At 41.4% G+C, this 9,533-nt stretch overlaps 1 long non-coding RNA gene across 1 annotated transcript; it reads right to left on the bottom strand.

Moving 5' to 3' along the window:
- Positions 1 to 679: 679 nt before the first annotated feature.
- Positions 680 to 7,929, bottom strand: LOC141089391 (uncharacterized). The gene is made up of 3 exons (XR_012232271.1): positions 7,715 to 7,929; positions 2,400 to 2,677; positions 680 to 2,211 (listed from the first exon to the last, which is right to left on the bottom strand). It is a non-coding gene; the product is annotated as an uncharacterized lncRNA (long non-coding RNA).
- Between the last annotated feature and the right edge of the window lie 1,604 nt (positions 7,930 to 9,533).

Below are 9,533 nucleotides of genomic sequence, written 5' to 3'. Positions count from 1 at the left end.
GTAGCCAATCCCGTTCGGAAGGCCACAAGGGTCAATTTTAAAAACCGGATCCGGCGTAATCCGTAGAAAAACGGATAGAAAAACGGATGAACCGGATGAGACGGATCCGGTTTTGTCTGTCAAGAAAAAGACGGATCCGGCAGAAAACCGTCACATCCGGTTTTACTAAACATTTGCCGGATCCGGCGTTCCGGCACGACGCTGGATCGCGCCTGACGCCGAAAACCTGATGTGTGAAAGTAGCCTTAAGTGATTCTATAATTTTTTCCCTATGCTTGGTTTTAAAAAGTAACCATTACTGACTACCACATTTTTTGTTCTTGATTTCTGTTAGTGTTTCTTAAAGCCAGAAAGTTGCCATTTGAAATGACTTTAGTTTTGTGCCATGTTTGTGATCTGCTTTTTTTTCTACAAAATTAAACAACGGAATGAACATCCTCCAAGGCTGGTGATTCCATGATTTTTGCCAGGGGTTGTATAGACTGGGACACTGCAAAGTGCCAAGGTGTGGAGAAGCAGCAGCTTACCCATGGCTACCTCCCTGGGAACCTTATAAAAACACAGATTATACTGAATCTTTTCTCACAAAACTATATATCAATCTACTCAGCTCCCCCTGCTCTACAACATGACTGCAGATTGGACTGGATTTTCATGGTGGCACGCTCACTTTAAGCACTTCTTTCTAACACCATACATTTATTTATCACCATATAACATGATTATGTAAAAACATTTTCTACATGCATTTTAAAACTTTTAGTTTAGATAAAGCTTTCATGTATAGTTAAATAACTGAAAACAATATTATATAATGCTTATTGATATATGTGTCAGAGGTGACGAACTGTATTCTGTTTGCAATGTAGAATGCATTAAGTTTTGCAACAAAGTTTATAAGTTGGAACCTTTATAACGGAACTACGAGCAAATTCTACCTGGAAGAAATGAACTTCATTGACTTGGGAGCCACCAGCTTTCAGTCATAGAGTCATGCCAGAGCAGCGTCACTCAGTGCTCACTATACTGTGAATGATGGCTGTAAGCATGCCGAGACATTTTGATTGACAGTTTGCTCTGCTGATCATCTGTGCAAAGCAAGCTATCGATGAAAGTGCCAAGGCTGCCGCTCATTGTATACAGAGTGGTGACTGAAGCCACTCTGGGCCGCGCCTCTATGACTGAAAGCCGGTGGCTCCTGTGTGAATGAGCTTCATTATTTCCCCGTAGTCACGCTTTCAGTAACATGCAAGAACAACATTAGGACTCTACTAACCTGCAGATTGACCCTATATCTGCTGGCTAATGGCGTGTAGGGACATGACAGGTTCCCTTTAAGTACCACACCTTTCCAGTGCATTGTAATGTAATTGCCAATTGTTTCCTGCTACAGAAAATAATTGTAATTCTAAGCCCTGTCTGAATATTTTATGCAAAGCCTAAGAACAAATAATTAAATGCTAAATATTTTAGGAGGGTAATCATTTGTTTGCTTCAGAACATATCGTAAATGCACATATTTTAGTATAGATAGGATCATTATATCTGAATCATGATATGCTTAGCAAGATAATTTAAAACAGAAAAATCACATGCAAAATTAATGAAATTGCATTTATCAGTATGCTGCAGAAATCCAGGAGAAACAAGAATTTAACATTTCTGTCTAAGATTACAGGACTCCACGACTCATCCTAAAATCCAAGAACTTTACTGCTGTCACAAAACAAAGTTTATAAACAGCAATCTTGTATGCGCCATAAGCGAGATTTGCTGTTATTCTGAAATATAACCCATGGATTTTAGGTGGAGTGCCGGACACCTGTAATCAATAGGCCTCATTCAAATGCTCTTTATCACACATGGAAAAAAAACATTGCTTTTCCTCACTTTGTTGGATTCAATTTTCATCCATTTTTGCTCTGTGTGTCCAACCATCAGCCTGGCACCTGCTTTTCAGGTATGCAAAAAAATTCCACGCTTCTACTACGATTACACAGTATGAAAAAGACAGCACTCAGATGATATATGGATGTGTTTTCAGTTTTTCTTCATGGAGACTTGGTGCACAAAAAAATCACTAATACAGGAACATATATTATAAAAGGAACATGCTCTATCTATGAAAACACTAACATGAAAGATGTACCAGGCCTTTAAAAGAAGTGTCATTTCCAGGGAGCCAGCCCTTTTTGATTTGTTCACGGAAATCTGCAATACAAGAGGTGTGGGAGTTGAATTCATGCTGATATTGTTTATAAGAAGTTAATATTGTGTCCACAAGTATTCAACTTCAGGGTAGATTCAAGCATGATGTAATTAAGTGGGAAAAATTTGCAGCAAATCAGTGTGCAGGACATGTGCATTACATTTTTCTGTGGATTTGCAGTGGATCTTACCCTATAATTTGCAAGGGGTGACAAAAATGTCATAGAGTGGATATCTGGTACATGGAGTCTTTTGGATAGTGGCATGTCCATTGTGTTTTTGAAGCAGGAAACACTTCAGGGAAATGTTGGTGGTGTTTTCCTGAAGCTTCTTCTTTGACATCTTTTCAGATATTTTTGCAGCAGCTTTTTCACCAGTATCGTTTTATTATTTAACTGTATATATTAACTAGTGAGCAGCCTCCAAATTGTCAGGTCACTTCTTTTAGCCACTTCTTGGCTTTCAAATCCTGAAGCAGTAAAAAAAAAAAAAAAGGTTAATAAGACCGAGCATATGTACAGCCAGTCGTTTTTGATATTGCAGTGCAAATGTTCATTCATATTGAACTTTTTAGCTTCATTTAATCAGAATGAAAAAGATGCAGTTTGCACATACTCTTAAAATTCTTACAGCAGGTCAATTGCTGCATTGATTTTGACCATTTTTATGTAATGTGTGGATTTGGTAAAATTCCATCCACTTTGCTGCAATGGTAATATGCTTCTGACAGGGAAAAACCAACTAGAAAACTTTGACGCTAACTGCTCTGTGTGCACAAGCCTCCACACTTGGAAGTATTTATGAAATGTTTTTCACAAAGAACATTAAGTTTAATTTATTTAATCACAAATCTATCTACCAAATAAAATATGGCTTTTTACTTGTTTTAAGATTGAAAATATTTTATCAGTGCTTCTGTCCCTGCACAGACCTGGAGATAGAAACAATAGAACAAAGATCAAAGAAAATGTTTGGCATATTTTTCCCTCAGTAGACTTCAGGGAGGTGATCACGGCCTGACACAGGCGAAAACAGGGCTGAATAATTCAGATGTAGAACTGAAAAGCGGCTTTGTGTACTGTCACATTCAATAACACTGATGCAATATTTTTTGAGGCTGACACAAATTTTGGTTTACACAAAGTTTTCTTCTTCAGTGTATTTAAATCTTTTAGTCAGATGTTTCTATGCTAAATGAAGTTCAATTATAAGCATTTCATGTAAAGACCCAATAGTTACAGTGTTGACCCAACTCGCCCTGTCATGCTGGACATTACCTTTTTTTTTTTACTAAATCCTAACTGAGGTCAAACCGATCTTGTCTAATCAGTTCTGGAGTATTTCAAAATTTATGTATTTGCTCGTCCTTTCGCTTTTTCGGGATTGACCTCAGCTTCTCAATGGGATTGAAACCTTAAGGGGGTTTTACACTAAGCGATATCGCTAGCAATATCGCTAAAACGTCACTGGTTTTGTGACGTTATAGCGATATTGCTAGCGATATCGCTATGTGTGATACTTACCAGCGACCGGCTCCCCCGCTGTCCATCGCTGATCGCGCGAGAATGTCCGGCTCCATTTCTCGTCGGGCGCTTCCTGCTGAGACTTCCTGCTGTGCCGACGAGCGACGCTGGACGCGGGCGGGAGGACGGCAGGATCGCTGTGTGTGAATGGTACGTATCGTGCGCTGCGTCGCTGCTGCATCGCTGTGAGATCTTTCTGTATGAAAGCTCACTAGCGATCATTTAGCGATGCACCAGCGATCCTGACCGGGTCGGATCACTGGTTGGATCGCTGGTGCATCGCTAAATGTAAAAGGGCCTTTAGGGTATGTTTCCACTAAGAGCATTGCCTGCACTTTGGATGGAGTGAAAAGCCGCTCCGCCCAAAGCCCAGCCCCCTTTTGTACACAAGGTGATTCCGGATGTGTTCATTGAACACATGCGGTATCACCACATCGCATACATAGACTGGGATAGTTACCTTGCATCTCCACAAGGTAAACAGACATGCTGCGTTCTAAAAAGACGCGCCACATGTCCGGTTTTGTGGGTGTGTCACCCACGTATTAGGACACATAGTTTAGATGGGATTTCATAAAATCCCCTCCACTATGATGTAACACCTGGACGCTGCTGATTAAACGCTGCAGCTGTACACAGTGTTCAATCCGCAGCAAATCCGGATGTAATACGGACCGTGGAAACATACCCTTAGAAGTTTCCTGGTCATGGACCCAAAATTTCAATGTTTTGCTCAAGAAGCCACTCGAGTATCACTTTTGTGACCTGTTCCTCCACCATGGTGGCAATTTGTTCATCACCAAATTACCCCTGGATCATTGAGAGACGCTGCTCTTGGATGAGGTTTACATACAATTTGTTATCCTTGGCAGTGTTTTTAGGCTAACTTGTGATTGAGCCCACTCCCTTAGGCCAGTTTCACATGTCAGTGTCTCCAGTACATGTGGTGACAGTTTTCTCATGTACTGGAGACTCTGACACACGTAGAACAATTCAAATGAATGGGTCTATGCACATGTCACCGTATTTTCACGGACTGTGTGTCCGTGTGCAAAACACGCAGACATGTACATTTTCACCTGGACATACAGGCCGCAAAAAGGTTGCCACACGTGTGCTGCACATAGTACACACATGGACACTGATATCTCCGGTACCGGTTTTTCCAGTACCAGAAATATCAGGACGTGTGAAACCGGCCTTAGATGAAGAGCAACCCCACACATGAATGGCTTCAAGAAGATTTACTGTTGGCATGACACAGGACCCATGTTAGTGCTCACCATTTCTTCTCCATACAATCATTTTTTTCAGATGTGCTAAATAGTGTGAGGGGACTTCTTAAAGGGAAGGTGCCGTGATTTTAATTTTTGTATTAATAATGGATTATATAATTAATTATTATTAATACAAAATTAAAATAACTACTTTAATAGTTTTTTATTTACTAACTTTTACTTTTGCCATTGGGGGCTGCCATTTTCACTAGTGGGGGCGTAAGTGTCTGGGCACGACACTTGCACACCTCACTTACGGCAGCAATGGGCATAAGAGACTGCAGTCAGATGCTGAGCACAACTCATGTATTGAGGCCACTCCTCCTGCCTCTTAGCTGTGACCTGGGCACGCCTCCCTGGGCTGCCCAGGTCACAGCTGTGGGAGGAGATCACAACCATTTTGTTGTAGCCCAAAATATGCTGTGGGCTTTATTTTTATGATACAGCGAGCAGCACCAACTAACAGAATCGTTGCTGCCTCCCAACCTTGGTGACCGTCTACTTGTCAGTATAACTTTGCAGTCACCAACAAAATGTTAACACCCAGAAGGGGAGGGGATGAGTGACATCATATACATGTGAGCATATTCAGCCCATATTTACTGCAGTGCAGTAATGTGAACTAGTTGTACACTAGATTTTTGTGTCAAATTTCAGTAGTTGCTCCACCTAGTGTTTACAAGTGGAAATACCAAACCTTTTAAAATTATTTTTCATATTTTACTAAATTATAAACAAATGATGTTTTTAACTAAATTAAAACATTCATTGTTTCATTTTTTCAATTGTTGAAAAAAAAAATTTTGGATGGCACCTTCCCATTAAAAGAAAATAACTTTACCCTGATACCCTTGATGTTTTTCTTTGAAAAAAAGTGGCTTATTTGATTCCCTTTTTGGCACCAGACCAGTCTACAAAAACCTTTGCCACATTTTGCATGCAGATGCGCTGACACCTGCCAGCTTCCATTCCTGAGCAGGCTTTGCACTGTTGAACAAATCCCATAGCTGAATCCATTTTAGGAAATGGTCCACTTGCTGGACTTTCCTGGGTGTCCAGATGTCTTCTTCACAGCTAATTAAATTCTCTCTTTGAAGATCTTACATGCAGTACTGTCCTTGCTTGTAAAGTTCTTTTTATGCAAAGCAATGATGACTGTGCATGTTTCCTTGAAGGTAACCATGGTTAAATAGAAAAAAACAACAATTTCAAGCTCCACCTCACTTTAAAAACAATCAGTCTTTTTTATTATTCAATCACCGTGACAGAGTGGTTATTGGCTACTTTGCCTTTGTTAACACTTTCTCCTGAGCGAGCGAGAAGATCACAAAAGAGATGTAGGCAGGTCATTTTGAAGCAAGGCTGAAATTTAGTGCAAATAGTACACCGATGTTGGATCAGCTGTCATGTGCCTGGAAAGGTGTGGGCTCAGCGCCGGAGCCTGCACCTTTCCAGGCACATGACTGCTGATCTGTACAGCTGACACCTGCAGCTATTAACTACCGTAGTTAAATGTCGCTGTCAATCTCTGACAGCGGCATTTAACTTGCGCTTACTGGAAGCGTGTCGTAAATTCTACCCATCAATGACCCAGTCACATGATAGCAGGTCACCGATTGGTTGGTATGACAACCAGAGGTCTCCAGCAGACCTCTTTGGTTGCCATTGCCAGATTGCTATGAGCGGCGCTCATAGCAAGTGAGCTATTCTGCTGCACACAGCTTCTCGTCTCCCATGGGGACTGTTGAAGCATGCGAAAAGTAAAAAAAAAGTTTAAAAAAATTATAAAAAATAAAAATATGAAAGTTAAAATCACCACCCTTTCGCCTCATTCAAAATAAACAATAAAAAAAATCAAATATACACATATTTGGTATCACCGCTTTCAGAATCGCCCAATCTATAAATATAAAAATAAAGTTAACCCAATCGCTAAACGGTGTAACAAGAAAAAAAACTTCAAACGTCAGAATTGTGTTTTTTTGGTCGCCGCTATATTGCAATAAAATGCAATAATGAGCTATCAAAAGATTATATCTACACAAAACTGGTATCAATAAAAACATCAGCTCAGAGTGAAAAAATTAAGCCCTCACCTAGCCACAGATCACAAAAAATGGAGACTCTACAGGTCTCCGAAAATGGTGCAATTTTTTTTTTTATCCAAACTGGATTTTTTTCCACCACTTAAATAAAAAAAGAACCTAGACATGTTTGGTGTCTATGAACTCGTAATGACCTGGAGAATCACAATGGCAGGTCAGTTTTAGCATTTAGTGAACATGGTAATAAAAATCAACTGTGGAGTTGCTCTTTTTTTGCAATTTCACAGCACTTAGAATTTTTTTCCCATTGTTCAGTACATGATAGGTTAAAACCAATGGTGTCATTCAACAGTACAACATGTCCCACAAAAAAACAAGCCCTCACATGACTATTTTGACCAAAAAATAAAAAAGTTATGGCTCTGGGAAGAAGGGGAGCAAAAAATGAAAATGAAAAAACAAAAATACCTCTGGTAGTGAAGGGGTTAATGGAAATTGTCACAATAAAAACTGTGCAAACTTTCTAAAAACCAAAATTTCTGTCAGTCATGAGTGTATGTAAAATGCAGAAATGAACTAAACTATTATTTTTAATTTCTGTGTACACTCTACACAATGTATTAAGAACCAACCACATGTAAGAGTCACTGAAGGAGATTACCTTGGGAAGTACATGATGAGCAGGAGCCGGACTACCGCGGTCACAGAGGTCGCAGCTGCGACGGGGCCCAGAGTCCTTAGGGGCCCGATCGCGGAGCTGCAGCTGCTCATTGGCTGTGCAGCTCCGTTCTTTGATTGTCTGCCAGGCTGCAATTGGCCTGACGATATGGCTGTTCTGTGTCATAGGACCTGTGATGAGGTCACAGGAGGGGAGGAGTCAGGGGTCCCATGATCAGGAGCATTGATGTACTGTATGCAGGACTCTGCTGTGCTGGTTGTCATGGTGCTAGCTGGATGAGGGTAAGTTTCTGTGTGGGATCAGGAGGGGTTTACAGGGTGGATGTAGCAGAGCTGTGTGTGTACGAGGTGAGCGGAGCTGTATGTGTACAAGGTGACTGGAGCCAAGTGTGTACGAAGTGTATGGAGCGGAGCCGTGTGTGTACGAGGTGAGCGGAGCTGTGTGTACGAGGTGAGCGGAGCCGTGTGTACGAGGTGAGCGGAGCCATGCGTGTACGAGGTGAGCGGAGCATGTGTGTACAAGGTGAGCAGAGCCGTGTATACGAAGTGTACGGAGCAGAGCCGTGTGTGTACGAGGTGAGCGGAGTCGTGTGTGTACGAGGTGAGCGGAGCCGTGTGTGTACGAGGTGAGCGGAGCCGTGTGTGTACGAAGCGGAGCTGCGTGTGTATGAGATGGACGGAGCAGAGCCATGTGTGTATGGGGTGTACGGAGCAGAGCCACGCGTGTACGAGGTGGACGGAGCAGAGCCATGTGTACAAGGTGTTCTGAACAGAGCCGTGTGTGTACAAGGTGGACAGAGCGGAGCCGCATGTGTACGAGGTGTATGGAGCGGAGCCACATGTGTACAAGGTGTGCGGAGCAGAGCCGCATATGTACAAGGTGGGCGGAGCCACGCATGTACAAGGTGTGCGGAGCTGCGTGTGTACGAGGTGTTAGGAGCGGAGATGTGCGTGTATTTTGGCATTGCGGGGGACCCATTTGAAAGTTCGCCCATACCTTTGTAGTTACGCCACTGATGATGAGCAATCATACCCTTCATTTGCGCTTTAACTTGGGCAATTTTTTATCTGATGTACAGCTCTTCCTAATAGGTATACATCTCGTATGCTTATCCTGTGTGAATTTGAATGGATTTATTTTATTTAAAGTTTGTCAGTGAGAGGCAAACATAGGATAGAGGAGAATCTGAGTTTACATGTGTAATTTTTCTCTTTTTTTAATGTGATTTAGGATTTTCATGTGAAAAGTTAATTCCATTTTTCCTCTATAAAATCCCATCTAAAAACTACAGATGTAGGCTGTGCCCTCATAACAAACAATTAGAAACTCTATAGAAATATAAAGCAGGATACCCTCATTGACAATATCTAGAGGGTGTAAGTAATGTACTGGGGTGTGTTCCTCAGAATACAGAGAAGTCACAGGCTAGAAAACCGACTCGGTTCACTCAGTGTAATTATTTTGCTTAGTTATGTGCATGACTCAAACAGAAAATAGGAAACATTCAAAACATTATACAGACATTCAACCGTGAGGCTAAAACGTTGTGCTGTGCAGCATGGCGACCAATTTGTACCTACTCTCCATTCTATAAATTTACCTACTGACGTGTCTGGCTACACCAGCAACTTGTTACTTGCTACCACACTGGGAAATGGGACAATTATATGAGTGTGACGTATGGGCTCGCCTGCGGTACAGCACAACAGTTTACAATCTTACAATCAATTTACCTTTATCACCATACCAAATATCACTCACCCATCCCAAAGTGACTTCAATGAACTCAAAGCAAAATGTG

Source organism: Dendrobates tinctorius, unplaced genomic scaffold (assembly GCF_039654945.1).
Source record: "Dendrobates tinctorius isolate UK_male_01 unplaced genomic scaffold, ASM3965494v1 ptg000008l, whole genome shotgun sequence".
Taxonomy (NCBI): domain Eukaryota; kingdom Metazoa; phylum Chordata; class Amphibia; order Anura; family Dendrobatidae; genus Dendrobates; species Dendrobates tinctorius.
The sequence above is the reverse complement of the archived record's forward strand: the minus strand, read 5'-3'. Positions and strand labels throughout refer to the sequence as shown.